At 40.6% G+C, this 20,912-nt stretch overlaps 1 long non-coding RNA gene across 1 annotated transcript; it reads left to right on the top strand.

Moving 5' to 3' along the window:
- The first annotated feature begins 8,246 nt into the window (after positions 1 to 8,246).
- Positions 8,247 to 20,401, top strand: LOC133387009 (uncharacterized). Its single transcript, XR_009763343.1, has 3 exons — positions 8,247 to 8,301; positions 18,363 to 18,468; positions 19,780 to 20,401. It is a non-coding gene; the product is annotated as an uncharacterized LOC133387009 (long non-coding RNA).
- Positions 20,402 to 20,912: the final 511 nt, after the last annotated feature.

Raw genomic sequence — 20,912 nt, 5'->3', positions numbered from 1 at the left:
TGTAATTTACTATGAATCCACCCAAATGTTCCATCACACACCCCTGCTGTTCATCATTCTTTCTCTCACTCTTCCGCTACATACCCCATTTCAAACAGTTGTCTGAATTTGATGTTCCATGACAACGGAGGACAATTTTGATATAAATAAGGTGGCAGTTATAGCACCCATAAACACATACAGCTTAAATAATAAAGCATAACAAAAATACACTTAATAGTGGTTTAAATTTGAGTTCTACAAGTTCATATTATGTTCTTATATTCATTTGCAGGACTCGTTTTGTATAATCCTCTTCCTGGATCAAATGGAAACTTCACATTCAATAGAGTCAATCTGTACAACGCCCATTGAACCGTCACAGGTTCAGAGTTCCTTCTAAAGAATCTGAGACAATCTTTTTCTTCTGGTAAATCAAGTTGCAGAACAACAGCTCACACTTTTTGTACAAGGCTTTCAGTGTCTCAGCCCTCCTTCAGTATAGTTCAATTCTCAACCTTCATGAGTATGGGACTGTTGATGGTGGCGGTTCTTGCGTGACACAGCATACGTTACGTTGGAGTTAAGTTGAGCAAGAAACTTCTGAGATGCATTAGATCAGGTTAAGAGTCTTTATTAAGACATTAGGGCCAACAGACTTAAGAGTAAATACATGTAGAGTTTCTTCAGTCACCCCCCCCTCTGGTACATCTCTCTCCAAAGGTACACAGAAGACAACCTCTCAGTTCAGAGGCAAAATACAGAAGAACACAACTTACAGACTCTGATAGAACTTTCCCAGTTGCTATCTCACGTTACCATGACAACGGCTGGCCTTGGAGTGTCTGCTCTCAAGCCAGCAAAGACATAAGAGTTACTTCTCCAAACTTGCAGGCTTTATGGAAAACTACTAGAGACAGTAATGCCTATGGGTCAACAATCCAACAGGGACCCCCTTTGTAACCTCAGTTTTTGCAACCCCCACACATGCTAATTGTTGTAATTTTTGTCTCTAATTGAAGAAATATCTAGCATTAAATAAAGTCACTTTTTATTCATCACAAAAACAAATATGAAGATGACAATATTTATTACCTGCCATGCATCAGGGCAGGTTACAGCAATATAAACATCTGTTAACAAATTTTGAAGGAAATGAAAATGAGGATATAAAAGTAAACCACCCAGAGTGGTGAACAGAGCCTGGTTGATACCTGGGCATTTGGACTCTGGTTTTAAGTGCTCCACCTGTATACAGTGATGCCTCATTTTCAGCACTCAGCTCAAGAAGCTCCATATGACAATAATAATATGTCTAAGACAGAATGTCAAAAGGCAAAGCTTATATTTCCATACTAGAAAAGGCTTAATTTAATTTCTGCCTGCCACACAGCTGTTAAAGGCACAAGAGCCCTGCTCTCCCCCAATGCCAACCCTAAACCGCGTAAAGAACTCAAGAGTAAAAACAACAAAATTTGGGCAACTTAACATATTTAAAAATATTTAAAAATATAATGAACATATACAAATGTATAAAAACACTCAAAGCCTTGATAAACAACAACAAAAACACACTGAGCATGTGCAATTTCACATTTTAAAAACGTACTTTACCCATCATTTTTTGTTCACTTATTGCCTTGGGTTAGCCAGTAACTCTCAGCCTAACCTACCTCATATGGGTGTTGCTCCACTGAATTTTATAGGATTTTCTTCTGAGTAGACCTGGTTAGGATTGCAGCCTAAGACCAGAGCTTGGAAAAGTTACTTTTTTGAACTACAACACCCATCAGCCCCAGCCAGCATGGCCACTGGATTGGGCTGATGGGAGTTGTAGTTCAAAAAAGTAACTTTTCCAAGCTCTGCCTAAGACCTTATATTATTGACATAATTTTTTACTTCCTTTAACCAGTAAAGCCCCATGCCCCCCCCCAAAGTAGTACAGCTCCAAAGCTTCAAAAGAATCTTAGTCTGGTCTGATTACTACAATCTGATTTACCTGGGAGTAAGCCCCATTGAATATGAAGAGTCTTACTTCTGAATAGATATGTATACATTGTACTATAAATTAACTATACCGTGAATTTTTAATGAGTGCCCAGATGTGTATTTGTGGGAGAATGCTCCCGGACTCTGTTCCATTACTTTTTGGGCAGGCAGGCCCCTCCCAGGGTATCACTGTCTCTACAGCCAGATCCAATCAGCTCAATCAATCTTCCCTCACTGATGTTGACAAAAGAGAGGGGAGAGTTGTTGAAGCTTTAATAAACCCAGCTGGCCCCTTCTCTTGATGCATTTGCTCAAGTGTTGCTCAGCTCTCTGTGTGGCAGGAACTGGCTGACCTCCCTCAGGGTCCCAACCCCCAGGTTGGGAACCACTGGTACAGCTGAACCAAAGAATGAGGTCCACAATTTAATCCAGGCACACACGGTGCAATTTTCTAATAAAATATATTTCTTCTCAAATTCACAGAACAATTGTTCAAAGTCCCAGTGAGGTTGACAGTCCCTTATCTTGCTGCAGTGGCAACTGCATATTTACCCGTATCCCCAAGTATAATGTACAAACACAATTGTCTGTTTGCATCCACATTCAGTTGAACTGATTCCCTGACCCTGTATCGTGGCATGTTTCAGACTTTAAAGTAAGATAGAACTGTTGTTCACCACATACCAAGGCGTCACATTTCCTTTCACTTTTGCTTGATATGCAGTCACCAAAGTTTTAATTTGTTTTCACAGCTATTTTTCCAGGGCTTAAGTTATGTAAGATTTAGGGCTCCCAAGGTCCTTTGTCTGTTTTCCAACAGCCAAGTCACTTCTCCACAAAATCAAACCAGAATTAAAGTTCTCTCAGCGGGGGTGTTTTTGACAGTCATTTGTATTGGCATGAAAACTTGTGATGTTCTAAGGGTCCTGTACAATTTGTGCAAACTTGCAGAAATGAACATACAGCTGCTGACATAACATAAAATCTTAATATGGTCAGTTACAGAATCACACCTGCTTAAGTGTTATTTCTTAGTTATGTTGAAGCCTGCTGTTTGTTCAGCAGCGGTGGAAGGATAATTACGTGATACGTTAGCACAAGCTTAATCAAATTCAGGGTACAGTATCTCACTAGACATTGACTCTCCCTTGTCAAGTGAACTCTCTCTTGGAACCTTCTCAGGATAGACGTCCTGCAACAGTTCACTTTTTTTGGTTCCAAATCAGCAGTACTGCAAGGCATTTTTCCAAACTTCTATGGAGTCAGGATTCATTCCTCCATCTTTATTAGCTCCATTTGACCGTGATGCTTTCTTGTAAGGCATTATCTAATCTCTACCAACTCTCCAACCAAACCAAAATAACACTTAATTGCACTGCTCTCTCTGCATCTTTCCAGTTCTGGTCAACAAACATTCTGGATTATTCAAAGCCTTACCAGATGTATCTCACTATATCTAAATTCCACAAATTTGGATCCCACCACTCAGCCATCAAGTTGGGACATCTCAAGGGTCCTCTACCCTGGCCCCTGGAGGTCATTAGGTCTGTCAGCTAATCCACTGAGTCCAGAAATCCCTATTTTCTCACATCGACCTGCCACCACATGCTGAGTTATAGTGAGCAGTAGGACCTCCCTCCATCTTGGAGAGCCTGTGGCCCTCAAGATGTTGCTAAATTCCAGCTCCTTTCATCCCTGAATACTGACCTTGTGGGCTGGAGCTGATGAAAGTTGGAGTCCAACAATGCCTGTTGATATGCATATCAACAGAAGACACATAGGATAACTTTTAATCCTAGAATTAACCCAGACCAGAACATCTTCATTAGTGTAAGGGTACTAACCATATTTATACAAAATAGCACTATAACAAAAAGTCAAATGATAAAGAATAGCAAATTGTTTTAACACCCTAACCCAGCCTTTCCCAACCAGTGTGCCTCCAGATGTTGTTGGACTACAACTCCCATCTTTCCTGACCATTGGCAATGCTAGCTGAGGCTGATGGGAGTTGTGGTCCAACAACATCTGGAGGCACACTGGTTGGGAAAGGCTGACGTACCTGAATCCTTTTTTTACAATGATCGTAACTTTTATCCATGCCCTCATTCTCTCTTCCTCTCTCTCATATACATATACCCCACTCCCCTTCACTTTCTACTCTCAACAGACACTCTTACCCCGTTACTAACTCTGACTCCACCCAGTGCTGTGTCCTTATTTTACTCATTCTTCTGTTGCATAATGGCTCTCCAGGATCTTAGGCAGAGGTGTGTCACATTGTTTCCTGCCTGATCCTTTTAGAATCGCAGCAGAAGGTCTCAGGGAACTGGGGGCAGAGTCCTCTTCACTTTTCCCCCTCCTGTAACTTTCCTCCCCCTCCCTGAAATCTAAAAAGTACCACAAGGTTCCTGCTTCATGCTGATTAAGAGCCCTCAACAGGAATGGCCCTTTTAGGGGTTGGGGATATACTGCAGCATTTTGTTGCAGGTCCCACTTGTGTATCTAAAGCTCTTTTGGCTAGGGTGTGTTTGTTAATCATTTGTATTGGCATAGCAGCAAGGAGTACCACTTTGGGTGCATTACCTTGCCTCATATGTTAGTGTCTGTTTATTTGCTAATTTTGTTCCAAAGTATATTCTTGGATCTAAAGTGCCCAATGACATGGAGCAAGGGAAATGCCTGTTTCCAGCAAATCTCATTGTTCCCCCATTCTAAAAGACCCCCCATCCCTCTGAAACAGCTCTCTGTGGAGGCTGCAGCAAGAAATTCCATTGTTTGTATGAGGGTGACATAAGCCATAGCTATTTAGTATTGGGAATGCGAAGACTGCCACTGAGCCAACTAAACCTTTTTAAAAATAATAATCCAGGACTGCCTTTAGCATGAAGAGGCACAAGTTATTTTCTGGGAAACAGCTTATTACTTTGGGGGTCAACTTGCCTTCCTCCCATTATTAAACCTTTTTCCTCTGTGTTGTGTGTTTTATGCAGAGATGCAGGAAAGGATCCAGTTGCCAAATTCTGAAGCTAGGCTACTTACCTCTCACTGCATTCCTCATCTTGGTTCTAAAAGATGGAAATCATGGTATTCTATTAAACATCAAGTATTCCTAATCACCAAAAGACAAATTTGGGTCCATAGGTACAAGATAAGCTTTGGATATTAGTAGGTCCCAAAGTGTGCTCTTGTGGATTGGCATCAAATATCAGGTTAACTCAGTTGGTCACATCCACACCGCACATTAAAAGCACATGGCTTCCTCCAAAGAATCCTGGGAGCTGTAGTTTGTTAAGGGTGCTGGGAATTGTAGCTCTGTGAGGGGTAAGCCACAGTTCCCAGGATTCTTTGGGGGGAAGTTATGATGCTTAAAGTGCTAAAATGTGCTTTAAATGTATGGTGCGGATGTGACCATTGTTCAACTGAACTTCAGTTTTGATGTACACATTGCTTGTATTCTTTTGTATTTTTTGAAATGTGCTTGCCTTGTCCAGCTTGTGATAAAACATTCCAATTATGCCGATCATTCAGTTTATTTTTAATCACTTTTCATTAAATTTACTCTTAATCGTTTTTCCAAGAATATTTTACACCATCAGTTAATTTTAAACTAGTGTTCAAATTACTTTATTGTTAGAGCAATGAGACGGTTTCTGTATATATTACACTTCTAACATCTTTGTGTTTTCATTTAAAGAGAATAATAACAAGTCCTATTGTGAGGTTTCCTACTGCGGAGAAGGTATAAGCTGGTCCCATCCTTGATCTCTATGTATATTGAAAAATACCATACTCAGCTGTTTGTAAAGCTTTTTGTTGTTTATTAACAGGGAAAATGTTGTAAATGTTCATGCTTCACTTTAATGTATGTTGTGTACAATAAACTGGATAAATCTTACTGGAAATACATTTGAAAAGCAATCTTAACTGCTGAGCAGTAACTTAATGTTAGAACAGTAAATGTTTTGAGTGTTTAAGTGGCAGGATAATGGTTTTTCACAGCAAATAGCGGCTGACTGGTTTGCTCATGTGATAAATGTAAACGACTATTTTAAAATATCATCTTTGAAGTGCCTTTCACCAGTTTTTAGCAATTAATTTAAATGAGAAGTGCACAAATAAAGATAACTTATCTCAGTTAGAAGAGGTCTCCCTTCTGGTTTTTAATGTGTATGTATAGTGAATTCCATTCTAATGTTTTGAGGAATGGAGTAGAGATGCAAAGTTGTTGGGTTGTAGCCACGGGGGTAAACCTACTTAAATTAATGGACTAGTAATGAGTTATTAGATACCACCCATTAAATGTGTGGATGCTATGCTTCTTCCCGAAAAGATTTATTATATAAAGGGAATCAAGGAGGTGTCAGACCATTGGACCATCTAACCCAACTTTAATCAGCAACTGCCACACCTCTTTACCCTGGCCTTTTGACAGCATATGTATGGACCCACCCTATTCTTGCAACTAATTTGTTTTAAACTGATCTTAATACTGTATTTTTAAATGGCTATCACCTGCCTTGGGACCTTGTGATGAAGAACAGGTAAGAGATTGAATTAATATTGATAACTCCACAAGGTGCCACTTCTTCTGCTACCTCAAATCCTTTAACTGGAGATGACATGGATGTTGTAATAGCCCCTTTATCCTCCGTGTTTTCAGCTACTCTCCCTGCCAGTGCTTCACAACTATCTGTTTGTATACCAGTACATTAAGCTCCTACCTGAATTAAAAGATTTACATACATTGTATTTTTATAGCTAGATCCCTTTTTTTCAAAACCAGAATTGTGTGTGGTGTCAGAGTGGACTAATAAAAACCATGTCTAACACTTGCTGAGGTGGATGTGGTAGCTGGTATTTATTTCTTCACTGTCAGACTGCTACGTGATGATACCTGACGGCTTATAGAGCCATGTAAGTCATGTCTACTCAGAAGTAAGCTCCACTAGGTTCAATGGTAAGTATGCATTGGATTTGCAGCCTTAGTCAGTTAACGCTGCAGTTTACAAAGTGCAAGGACAAGACCTAAATGGCATAAAGTAGGGATAAAAAGGAAAGAGTAAATGTTTAAAGAAATAATTAAGTACATGTCATTTACCATATACATCTGGCATATGCAAACTTAAAGAACTGCAATACAAAGGAAGGCACTGCACATGGCAGGCATACATATTTACCCTAATCATTGGTGGCTAACCTGTGGCTGTCCAGATGTTGCTGGCCTACAACTTTCATCAAAGCCAGCATGGTCAGGGATTCTGAGGGTTGTAGCCACAGGTTAGCCATCCTCTGCTCTTATTCATATCATTTTCTGAATGAGGAGCCATGGCATAAATGAACCATACACCCAAATGCACATCTGAGTGCAGACGCTAAAGTACATAAAAACAGCCTGGGGAAGATATTGGGGAAATATAAAATAAATACAAATAAAAGGCGGGGGGAGGTGAAGAGACTTTTAATGTGTAATAAAATCATCATCAACAACAACAGCAATAACAAAAAGCAAACCAGGAATATCACTGGTTGATTTTAAAAGTATTTGGCTGACACTTAATGTTAAACAAATAACCACTGCCAGGAGTGAGCCAGCCCAGTGTCCACCTAGGGCAGACTCACCCTCCTCCTCTGTGTAATTCAGCAGCCTCTGCCCACTGCCCTCATGCAATGGTTGCACTTTTTTCCAGGCCTGGAGAAAAAATGAGGCTGCTTTGCCGCCAAAGGGAAGGAGCTCTGTGTGTGCACGCACCTCTCAGCAACTACCCTGCCGGCACGTCTGCCTATCAGTCCGTATGCAAAGGCATTGCAATGTGGTTTTCTAATCTAGACACTGCCTCAGGTCAATCAAACTGAAACACAACCCTGGCTTCACTGATCGGCTGCAGTCCTGAACGGGCGGGGTTAAAGCTATGAAGTGCTATGTAGTACTGTTTTAAGAACGATTTCTGAGGTTTTTATGCATATCTTGAGAACTGGACCACCTAGAAACTTAATTTTTTTTAAATTACAGCTGAGAATCCAGGCCACATAAGGGGCTAACCGGGCGCTGGGTGGCATGCAAAGAATCCAGGTGAAACCCGGCTAACCGGGTAATATGGCAACCCTATCCCCAATGCTTCATTCAAAGCTGCCAAGCTCACTGCCTGACTTTTTTTGGTATTGGAAGAAAGCGATCGAGAGGAGTAACGGGGCGGAGACTAAGGCCTCTGACGTCAGCAGTGCTCCGCGTTTGCTATAAAATGGTGTGGCTGGAAGAGAGGTCTTTTTTACTTGAGGGAAATGGACTGTTGTGCTTGAAGGCTAGAAGCTTATAGGCTGTGCAATAGCTTTGTAGGTTTGTCTGCGTGTTCTTAAATTAGTACAGACAGAGATAATATCTATAATATGTAGGATTTTCTTTATGTGAGGCTGCAATCCTATGCATGCTTACCTAAGCCGATTGGTTAAAATGGGATTTGTTTCTGAATAAACACGCCTGGCACTGCACTGTTAGTGGGGGGCATGTTTTGTCACCTAGTCCATTCTGTCATTCAAACACACTGAGTGCTCACTCTCTTCTATTATTATTTGTTAAAGCTGTCTCATTTTTGACATTCAAGGCACTTCGCTTGCATTACTGTAATCCTTGGAACAATCCTGTAAATTAGATTGGTGTTGTTGATTGTCAGTTATCAAACCGAGGTTGTGACCCTAGTTATTTATGCTTATCCAATAGAGGTCTCCAGTGACAATCTTGTGACAATAAATACAGGTAGTTAAGAGCCGAGGACATATATTCCATTTTCTTTTAGTGTTACATGTGTTGTGTTTGAATTGAAACCCCCAGTGCCAGTGTTGTGTTTAAATTGAAACCCCAGTGTTAATAAAACTATAATTCACTGGTCTTACCTAAACCAGCTTAGGCTTCATGAGAAATAGAACCAAAGTGGCATTTATCTGACTTTCGGTATAAAACGTAGATTTATTTCCTTGTGACCTGACCCTTACCGACGTTCCAGTGGCTCATATAATAAAAGCCGGATTACGCTGGAGACTCCCCTACTATGCATTTCATATCGTATATATGCTTATGGCTTTGCTTATTGCTGTCAAAATGTTTCACACAGAAATGTCTGTGTTTAAAGACTGCTTTATTGTCCCTCATAGCTCTCGAGTTGTATCCCTCCCTTTTGATATGCAAGACATAATGATACCATGTCTGTGTTTGAGTTAGAGGGCGCCCGGTTGCAACTGAACCTCCTCTTCCCATACGCCTTTGTCCGTTCCTGCATAGTGCTTATCTCAAGGACATGTGAAATATGTAGACAAGTTGACAGTGCAATGTTTCCACTTTGTTCTTCTCCTGTACCCCTTTTGTTTCTCACATATGTCCTAAAGCTATGGCAGTTAGCAATTGTTTCTTTATGTTTTATGACGTGAACATGATACTGTAAACTTCGGGGTAAGCCTATATAAACCCCCATCTATCAATAAACGCGGTTCCCATGCTCACCTGCTTTGGCTTGTAAGTATTGGGTCCCCTTTGCAAAGGCTTTGTTTTGTGTTGTTTGATCTCTGATAGTGGGTTCATTTATTACTCAGCTCCGCACTCTCCCGGGGTGTAATAAGTAAGCTGGGGTAACAGGACAGCTTGCGTGTTGGGTTTGGATCTAACAATTGGGGGCTCGTCCGGGATCCCTTGTGCGGACCCCCTTTTTGCCATTGCACCCCTTGAATTGATAACAGGCGCCACGAGGATTTCCTCGGTTATCAACACAAGTGGGCGGCTTTGACATTTTGGGGATAAAGCACAGTTGAGGAAAACCCGCTATCAGACGTCATGGGAAATAAAGGGAGTGTGCCGGTAAAGGACAGCCCTTTGGGAATAATGTGTATGCTGTGGCAAGAGGAGGACTTGCCTGTGCGTAAGAGAGGCCTGAAAAAGAGAAAGATGATTGAGCTCTGTGCGGTAGCGAGACCGCGGGTAACTGCAGTATTGGCACCGGGTGAACGGTAGCCAAAGAGCGGCTCCTTTAAACCCGTTCCTTTAAGAGGAGTAGGGGAGCGGATTGAGGTAAAACATTCAGATTAATTGCATTTCTGGCTCCTATGGCAGATGGGAGTGCAGAGATTGCAGGGTTTTTACAATGCTGAAAGACAGATCTTTGACCGGTGAGGCCCCCCCTCCAAGTTATTTTTCTAAGGATGACTCAGATAGAAGAATGATTTTAAGTCGTTCTATTATGCTTTCCGCGCCAGCGCCGCCTTCCAGCCCTGAAGGCGGGGCTCCTCGGCCGGCGCGGAAACAAGTCTCTTCCGATTCAAGTGCTGAGACGGAAGAGAAGGATCCAGGAGAGGGGCCCTCAGGGGGGAACGGTCACGCGCTTGCGAAAAGGAGGAAAAGAGAAAAAGAGAAACGGTTATTGACTAAGGAAACGCCATTGATTGTGCGAGACCAGCCGTACCTGGACGCCCAGGGACGGGTCAGACTCCTAGGTGTGTAAGGCTTGTGTTTTCCCGGGAAGTAAGAACGTAAGAATGGTAATAGGAAGGATTTGCATAAAAGAAATGTGTATGAGTTGGGTACCCAAGTGAGAGGTTGTATGCGGATAGCCTTTTTTTTTGAGTGTATGTATGAAAGTTTTTCTGTGGGTTTGCTTTCAAGGGAACTTTCCTTCCATTACTGTTGTTCATAAATCATGCTGATTTTACCTTTTCCTCTTTTAACTGCTTGGATCAGCTGCGCTGCCCACCTGTTCTCTTAGTAGTTCTTAGCATTTTTTTTTTATAGAAAGTATAGGATTTGAACTAAGCGATTCCTTTTAGAATGTCTGGGTTTCTTTCTCTTCTGTTCCTGTACTGGGTTAACTCCTTCTTCCCTACCTCCTTATTTGATATGAATTTAGATTATTAAGGTTTTTGTGTGTGTGTGTGTGTGTGTGTGTTTGTCTGTCTTGCTTGCTACAGATTACTTGTGTGCATCTTCCTTCCTGATGTAATGTTTTATATCTTCCTTATCTCAGTCCTTGCCATTGAGGAACGTTTTATTTCTTTGGAGCTCCCTTCCTTTTCAAGCTTCTTAAAATTGTTTTCTCCAGTCTGCTTAAACAGTGGGATGATAGTTTTCTCTGCAGCAGTTTTATGCTTTAAGTCTAACGTGATCCCTATGGTTTACTATGTTTTATATAAAGACGGATTGGCTGTGTTTTCCTAATTATTGTGCTGTCTGTTATGTGATTGTAACTTATTAAATATAATTTCTTATTTCAGCCCTTGCCGTTTGACATTAATCCCAATAGCAGATGTTCACAGAGGGGGGGATATTTTTGTCTAGAATAAGTTTTGCTTTTCATTATTTGTCAGTTATTTCTTATCTTGTAAATGTTACGTTTCTTTTGACGTGGTTCTTTTTTTGTTTGTTTGTTTGTTTTGTTACTGCATGTTGAGCCAGAATCACAGAAAAGGGAAAGAGATTGGTTTCCCCCCCCTTTGTTAAGATACTAGAGTTCCTTTTGTTTAGATTAGACCTGAACCTTTGGCTGTTGCTTGTAGATAAAAGCCTGGCACAGTTAGTTTTTCTGTCAGTGGCCAAAGGGGCAAAAATAACAAAATTACTTTTGAAACTACTCTACCCATTTACCTGTATATAAAGGGAGGCAATTGTAAGTGCCAACTAAATTTGTATGTAGTGCCTTGTGGGTAGAATTCATCATTGTTGGTAGATTGTGGATTAGAACCTATACCTGTTGAAACTTTTGAACTTGAGTAAAATATATATATATATTTGGAAGTCAACAACAAAACTTCCTGAAGGGTCTTTCTTCCATAAGGAAAATAAAACCTCTTCTTGAGGTACTCGATCCCAGGTAATTGTTTTAAATTTGTCTGTGAAATGTATAATTTGCCCATTTCCTAGATAGGCAAAACTGAGGCCACCTTGCTGTTTAAACCTAATGAGATGCCCTCTTGTGACTAGGTAAATTCATTAGCAAAAGGGGACCAAAATGCAGAGCTTCCAGCCACAGTAATTGTCTACCTCATATTAGAATTCACATTGGGAATCAATATTACTTTGCTTCCAAAACAGAAACTCATCCCCAGTTGCTCTTTGACTGAAGATGGACCAGGACTTTCAACAGGAAAATGCATTGTCATACCTTGTGCATATAAATCACACTATTACTAATGAACTTTTTTCTTTTAAAATGATGTTCGCAATTATAACGCATGTTAGTGCATTTATTCCTTGACGGGCACTTAGAGCAACTGCTCTGCATACAGGATGAGCACCATTGGAACACCCTGCTGATTTGGAACAGAACTTAATCTATTTGTGCCACTAACATCTCTTTGTTTTGTATTCATAGCAAGAGGTATAAATCCTTTTTCTCTGCTTTCCGTGGCTGCTTTTCATGAGCAAGGCTCTACATAGCCAGAGGATGGGAAACTCAGGAGTTTAGAATATGTTGTACTGTTGTGTGTTTTGTCTGTCTGTTGCAAAGACAATATTTTGGTTTTGTCCACTTTAATCAGAAGTCTCATCTGTGGCCATGGATGTTTTATTTTTATATTTTCCTTCCTGTACTGAAGTGTTTTCTCCCCAAGGAACATTTTCCTTTTGCGTGTGTATCATAGAAGATTTTTTATTTTGAGACATTTTGGACTCGATCTTTGAAGTGCTCCAGGACCATAACACGATATGCAACTGGCATGCTATTTTCCTGTATTGCTGCAATAACAGCATAGAGGCCTGCTTCATTCTACCTAACCACAGAACTATTTTCGGGCTTATATTGGCCAGCAACCTGAAACGGGCACCTTGTGCAAGTTTGCAATCTTTTCATACAGTCACTCGGGGGAAAAGGGGGGGGGAAATGAAGATTCTTTCATTATTTCAGTTTCTCTGCCTAACATCAGCAAAAGACACACATGTTCAGTGGAAGCTGTAACTGAACATGAACAGGAACAGGATGAACTTTGTGCAAGCCATCCCACAGTGTGTTTATTTGTTTTATTTACTTGCTTTCTTTGTAATATTTCCATTGTAATATTGAATGTAACTGTTTATGCATTGTCCTTTAAGAATGTGTTGTTGTTATTGTTTTCCCTTCATAATTTATATGTTATGGCTGTTTTGTTCTTTAGATGTTTTTACTTTTCAAATCCTTCTGAGTGATTCTGTAATAGGGGTTTTACTGAATTTGGCTACTTCAGATGTAAGGTTCATCAATGTGAAGTTTTGACCCATTTGTTTATTTTCTCACTCTGTCATTACAATGGCTAGGAATAGGTAACAATTAATGTGAATGGATGTCAACACTTAAGAATCTAGGAAGGTGATAGTTTGGAATTCCATCAAGATTGCTTTTCTCTCAAAATGATTAATGTATCTTATGGCTTTTTCATGCTAAGAAATGAATTAAGTTCAACTATTGTATATTCTGGACATGGGTGTATGAGCCTTAGAATATTTTGTGATTATGATGTTATTGATAAGTACTATATACAACCTATGCTAACATTTCAATAGATGCCTTTGTGGTATTAAGGTAGGATGTGACTTTCCATTTAAAGTCCATGTATGGATCATCCAGAGAATATTAGTTAATCCAGATTTGTTTCAACACCTCAAACCCATCACATTAGGTTATGACCTAGCTAATCTTCAGACACTACTTTCTCATCCTATGTACAGAAACAATTAGAAGCAGTTAAACAAATGGAGAAGCAAGTACACTCTAGATAGCACATGATTGCCATACAGTCATTTACATTATAGATAAGCACTCACAGATATAGTAACATGGATGTATTTGGAATTCCCTGTTTGGCTGGGATAAGGATGCCAAAGAAGGTTTAACACTTATAATGCACCCCATTGTGGTGATTTGAATTCTGATCTTTGTCTAATTAACCCTTGTAATGTGTATTCATCTCGTATGGCACAGTCACACCCTGGAAGTCAGTATTGGAGCCTATGTGAAAGGTCATCTGTGTACATCTGCCTTTCACATAAAAGGAGGGAGTGGTACGGCTTGGCTAACCCCGTTTTGGTTCAAGTGGAATCTAGGAGGTGCAAAAGCCAAGAGCTATAACTTCCACTCCAACTCACACATACCCCCACGGCTGGTAATGCGTTCCAGAGGTTTTGTGCATAGAAAAACAAGGGCAGAGTTAAACGCTGTCGCATAAATGTTATCTTAATCCTTGGCGGATACACCCCCATCCACAGGGAATCCCATTGCTCGTTAGAAATAGCATTAGTTTTCCTTTTTTCTTGACTAGAAACACACATATCAGAAAATATATACAGACATAGGGGGTCTTCTTATATTGAGACCCCCCCACTGGCCTGGATTTTACAGAAGACAGGGACAACCAAAACAAGGAACACACACTTCACCACATGGATAAGTGGGAGTTCCCTTTGTCACTTAAGGAGTACAGTCTCCTTTGCTTCCTGCTACAGCTTAAAGGAGGCAGAGGAGGGCTGGGTGATAAGCGGTTTAGTAAGAGGTGAGGTCTGTATGACCAATACATGTGATATACCCACTTGAAAATGGCAATTGGACTTTGAAGAATGGGACATAAAACAGTGGGTAAGGTAATATTACTGTTGAGATGGTAGCATTTGTTGCATTTCATTTTCCTCAGGTCACTGACTTGTTCTTTTCCTATGAGGCTTAACGGGTCGCCAAATGCCTGCTGGCCCTTGGTGGCTCTGTGAATTTTGGTCTAGCTGGCAGAAGATATTGTTTTATGTGATTATAGTAATAAGTTTTTTTTTTATTATTATTATTACTGGATGTTGTTACTTGCAATGTATTTCTAATGTTATTCAGTTAATCTCTATAGGTCTCTGAGTTTAGTTTTAGGGACCAAAACCAAGCAAACGGGCCATTCTAGTAGTATCAAAAGGCCCAGTCATACTTGACAGTTCCTTGGTCGATGTACTGAAAAGGAAGTTGAGCAGACTGACGCAAGATTGTGTTTTATGTTGTAATAGTTATAGTATTATTAATAGCTGTTTGTTGCTGTATACAATGCATCCCAAATTTAATCCAGCTTGCTTCCGCCTGCCTGCATAGGCTGATTTCTTCATTTTCCCGAAAGCCTCAATCTGCTATTCCAAATTTGATGCAATTGGCCTCAGTCTGTATAAACAAGCTCACACTGTCATTTTCCGAAAACCGCAACCAACTTACATGGAAATGGCTTTAAGGCCGATTTGGCAACCCAAGCAAGGTGATACAGCTACCTGAGAGACTAGCTAGTCTCTCAGGGCTGAAAGGGGGGATTGTTGTGTTTGAATTGAAACCCCCAGTGCCAGTGTTGTGTTTAAATTGAAACCCCAGTGTTAATAAAACTATAATTCACTGGTCTTACCTAAACCAGCTTAGGCTTCATGAGAAATAGAACCAAAGTGGCATTTATCTGACTTTCGGTATAAAACGTAGATTTATTTCCTTGTGACCTGACCCTTACCGACGTTCCAGTGGCTCATATAATAAAAGCCGGATTACGCTGGAGACTCCCCTACTATGCATTTCATATCGTATATATGCTTATGGCTTTGCTTATTGCTGTCAAAATGTTTCACACAGAAATGTCTGTGTTTAAAGACTGCTTTATTGTCCCTCATAGCTCTCGAGTTGTATCCCTCCCTTTTGATATGCAAGACATAATGATACCATGTCTGTGTTTGAGTTAGAGGGCGCCCGGTTGCAACTGAACCTCCTCTTCCCATACGCCTTTGTCCGTTCCTGCATAGTGCTTATCTCAAGGACATGTGAAATATGTAGACAAGTTGACAGTGCAATGTTTCCACTTTGTTCTTCTCCTGTACCCCTTTTGTTTCTCACATATGTCCTAAAGCTATGGCAGTTAGCAATTGTTTCTTTATGTTTTATGACGTGAACATGATACTGTAAACTTCGGGGTAAGCCTATATAAACCCCCATCTATCAATAAACGCGGTTCCCATGCTCACCTGCTTTGGCTTGTAAGTATTGGGTCCCCTTTGCAAAGGCTTTGTTTTGTGTTGTTTGATCTCTGATAGTGGGTTCATTTATTACTCAGCTCCGCACTCTCCCGGGGTGTAATAAGTAAGCTGGGGTAACAGGACAGCTTGCGTGTTGGGTTTGGATCTAACACATGTGATGTGATTGTTGTGAGACTGCCTGTCAGGTTCGTATATTGACACCTTTGAAACACAATGAGCAATATTTCTGTACTACCTGTTATACAATCCAATTCTTAACAGTTTCATCAGGGAATTATTTGTGAGAGTACTGTCAGGCCCAGGATGGGGTTCAAGAACGAGACTCGAGGGTGAAAGCAATTCTTTCTTTATTAAGGAAATTTCCACATTAAAAGTACGATGCTTCATGCACACGACTACTCTAACTCACTCTCATCCCTAACTTACTTATCCTGCAGCGTTGTAAGAAAGTTGACAGAGCAAAGCTTTCCCGCCTCTTCCTTGCTTAAGTAGGAGGTAGGCGTTCTCTAAGCAGAGCGCTTCTCCTGAGCGATCCTCCCTCCTCCCGCCTTTGCTCGGCCCTCCTCTGCTTGCGGCGGGCGCGCGGAGAGAGCGGCTCCCCCCCTTCTTCGCCCGAAGTACTGACATCTTTGAGCCGGCTGGGAGGAGGGAGAGGGGGGGAGCTGGGCACTGACTTCTTTCCCGGACTACCATGTTGGGGTGGGGTTAGAGTGCCTCTTTCTCCCTCCCCCTCCTCTCTCTGCAGCGCGAAAGGAGGCGTGAGAATTGGCTGGGTTGCGTCTCTGGCCTTTGGAATCTCAAGGTCTCTTACTGGCCTCTCTCTCAAACTCCCTCCTCATCCCCGCTCTGTAACTCTTGAAATCCCGGATCCCCCTCCCCACACTCCGGTACATCCCATTCAAGGTCCTGATCCAGGGTCTCGACAAGTACCTTACGTTGTTAAGTTAGAACAAGTTTACTTTTTAATGATTTCAAAAGCATCGCTTATGTTCAGTCTGCATGCTGCCTTTCCTCTCAGGTATATTTTCACAATAATCCTGTGAGATTTCATCTGAGGCATTTAAAAAAAAAAAAAACATATTGAAAGCATTTATATATAATTCTTCAGTTCAAAACATCACTGGAAATATATATTGGATGTTAAAAGCTTGGGAAAACAAAAAGGCCTTTGCCCAGCTCCTAAATGACATTAACCTAGGTGACAAGTAAGCTTGTCTGGGGAGAAGATGCTGTGAGCTTTTCAGTGTTAAATTGCAATATTAAAGTTTCTGCCGTAGTTCTGATGTATTACCCAATATGGGCCCACCTTGAGATTCAGAGGATACAGACAGTCTGTTAAAAATGGTTGGATTTTTTCCTCCAAGCAATGCATGAAAGAAAAATAGCAGGCATGTGGAAGTGGGGAGTGAGAGGAGAGGGTGTAGTTCCGTGATGACGGAATAACTTTGTAAGGACTGTGAAAAAAGAATTATCAGTTGCTGCCAATCAAACAAAAGAAAAGAAAAACCTCAGACTATTTTTTGTTCATGGTCAATTGTCCATTGGCCCTAGATGGGTGGAATAGCAATCGCTATATAAATAATCAAACAATTCCTTAACCCCTACACCCATCCCTCTGATTTTTTTCCCAAGGTTACCTCTACAGTGTATGCTATTGTCATATAAATGCTCCCACAAAAACAGTGAATCCCCCCATTTAAAGACTCCCCTTGTACAAAAAATCCCTGTAACCATCTCTCTAAAATTTGGCAGGCTTCATTCCTTCAAAAGGGGCAACTAGGCCTGCACATTTCATCCAATTCTTTGAAGAAATAAAACAATTTATATGTCTCCTCAAAAAAACCCCACCCCAAACACCCTCCTCTTGCAAATGCCCTTATTACAGAAATCCCTGCACCTTTTTCTGAGATTTGGTAGGCTTCATTTACTCAGAAAAAGCTCCTGTGCCTCCAAATTCATCTAAGTCTGTAAAAAGTAAAAATGTTACAGGTGTTTGTTCATTTCTCCAGGTAAAGCAAATGAAGGACTTAAAACTCCTCAGAGTTTCTGAAGTGAGGGTCTGCTTCAGATTCAAACTGGCTGGCTTGCCAAAGCAGGGTCTGAACAGAATTTTTTCTTCAAATCTCTGGTTGAAGTTACTAGAGGTAATAAATCTGAGCTTATTAAGGCAACACAAACACTTATGTCCTTTGCTGCAAGAGAAATAGATGAAGACTAAAGTGAAAAATAGAAATTTTGCACAAAATTCAAGGCCTTAACATATGTAATTTGAAATTGAAATTTTGAAAAGCTTCAGATGTTGCAATTTTAGGACACTTAAAAAAACCACTTTGTTATGATATGAAACAATGTTACCTTATCAAGTTGCCAGATCTCTGAATCCACTTCTCTAAATCTCTGAATCCAACAGCATCCATAACAGGGAAGACTAAAAGGGAACATTTTCCTAATATTTTGTGAAGAAATGACAAAATCTGAGAATCTCCCCACCACCACCACATCAGTTCTTTTTACAGGTACTAGTTATGGCACTTTAAACACTGATGCTGTGATGGGTAGTTAGTGTATATAACGGGTAGCAGTTTATTGTTTTGGTGTTTATAATGTTATTGGATAAAGATAATACCGTTTGATTTCCAGAGGGGTTGCTATGTTAGTTTCTTCCAGAAAAAACAAAAACAAAGCCTTGTGGCGCCTTAAAGATTAAGACATTTATTATTTCATTCTTTTTCAGTCCACTTCATAAGATAAAAAATACGAACCTCCAGAGATAAATAAAAGTACAAAATTGGCTATGTATAAAACTGCAAAGCATTTATCTATCTAACTATACAATATCTTTGTAAGCCCTGAAACTGTCATGCTGCTGTTTGCTTGGTCACATAGAGTGGGGGGCTGCGAACTACAGCATGACGATGGAACAAGTTTGGGGCAGCTCCAGGAAGCCTGGCAATGGGAGCGAGCAGGAGAGGAGGAAGGTCGGTGACCTGGGGTGAGGGAGGAGAAGAGTAAGGTTAGTGATCTGTGGGAGGAGAGGAATGGAGGAAGTTTGGTGATCCATGGTAGGGGAGGTGAAGAGGACGTTTGGTGATCTGTGGGGGTGGGGAAAGGAGAGCAGGAGTGCCAGCGGGAGAGTGAATGACCGGACAAGAGTGGGTGGCTCGGAGCAATTCCAGGAGGCCTTGGTGTTGCTATTGTGTGGCACGGCAAGGAGGAAGGTTGGCAACCGTGGGAAGGACAGAAGGAAGCTTGGCAACTTAGGGTTGGATCCATGCTTAGGCTGCAATCCTAAACCCACTTACCCAGGAGTGAGTCCTATTGAATTCAACAGGAATTCTGTCAACTCAGGAGTCCTCTTGAATTCAGTGGGACTTATTCCTAGGTAAGTGGGGTTAGGATTGCAACCTACATTACGATTACCCTAAGTACCATTGATTTCAGTGCGTCTACACACGATCCAACTGTTAAAATTTTCTAATATCCTGGTTTGAGATTAAAACATGGATAAAGTGTTCTTTAACACTAATAGAAAACACTGACTTTTTAAAAAAAGATTTGGCTGTGTTTGTTTTTAACTGAAGGCCACAATACTATGTCATCTTACTTGTGAACTGAAATGAAGTCACAGGGATCTACTTTGATATAGTCATGCATAGCATCATAGCGTGCATATTTTCTGACAGCACTGTTTCCCAACTTAAATATTCAGAGGAAGCAGCTAAAATAACTTTGTCTTCCACAGCCACTTTTTCCAATAGGAAAGTGCTGTATTTTCAGGTAAAAATCATAAAAGGATGCTCCCTAATTATTACTTTGATTTGTTACAGGTTTAACCTCTAACAAATGGACTGCTTTAAAAATGACAAAATGCCTTCATACCTATGGAGAAAAAAATGATTTCCACAGATCCCAACTGAATCCACATGAGGTAGCAATTAAGGCAGATCTGTGTAAAAGTACCATACAGAGAGACCATAATGATAAAATATGATAGACTCTACAGCCAGATCCTGTTGCTCACTGGCAACATAAGAGGTACATGGATCCTCCCACTTGATTTTCTTGGGGACAGAGGTTGAAATAAAGGCTTGCTGGATTATGGGGGAAATGAATGGGCCTAAATATCTGCTGCCTTTTATTGAAGAGAAATCTGTTTTACACACAGTCATTTGGGCCCTACCTACCCTCTTGTTGGGAAGAAGTAAAATGAATGAAGGTTACTTTTGAATGTCAGAACAGTAGTTGGTTCATAAATCTGAACTTTGTATTGCATTTTAATGGACCTAGAAATCAAAAGCAAGATTAATTTCTGAATGGAATGTTTACAGGCTCTATCTGCATTCAGAAAACTAAGAACTCAAATTGGTTTGAAGGTAGAGGTAGGGGTGGGAATAATTGTTCTTTTTTCTCTCTTTGACTCCTCTTATCCACTGTAAGGCTGTAACATGACTGGCTCAAGTTCAGAATAAAAACCTAGAAAAAAAGTTGGTTTGTCTACAAAGACTTCATAAATGCCAGGGTTTCTTTATAAACTCTATAAATGCCAGCATTTTCTTAGGCACTCAACACAAAGGCAAACAAACTGGTGTGCTTCACATTCCACTGAAGAAGAAAGTTCCCTTTGATTGTAAAGAATCTAGATGGCATACATTATGATGAAGAACAGTCTGTACCTGTAGATGCAGATTACTGTGATGTGGGTCACACATTTTTATTGTTTCAAATGGGAGTCACATTTCACTCTCACACTCTAATATGGGTGGGGAACCTGCAGCCCTCCCAATTTCTGCATGACTACAACTCCCATCATCCCTGACTATTGGCCATGCTGGCTGGGCCTGATGGGAGTTGGAGTCCATAAACATCTGGAGGGTCATGAGCTCCCTATCCTGTTTAAAAATATATTTATTCTGCTGCCTTTTTATTGTTAGCGTTTATTATTTTTGTACATCACCTAGAA

Source organism: Rhineura floridana, chromosome 6 (genome assembly GCF_030035675.1).
Source record: "Rhineura floridana isolate rRhiFlo1 chromosome 6, rRhiFlo1.hap2, whole genome shotgun sequence".
Taxonomy (NCBI): Eukaryota; Metazoa; Chordata; class Lepidosauria; order Squamata; family Rhineuridae; genus Rhineura; species Rhineura floridana.
The sequence above is the reverse complement of the archived record's forward strand: the minus strand, read 5'-3'. Positions and strand labels throughout refer to the sequence as shown.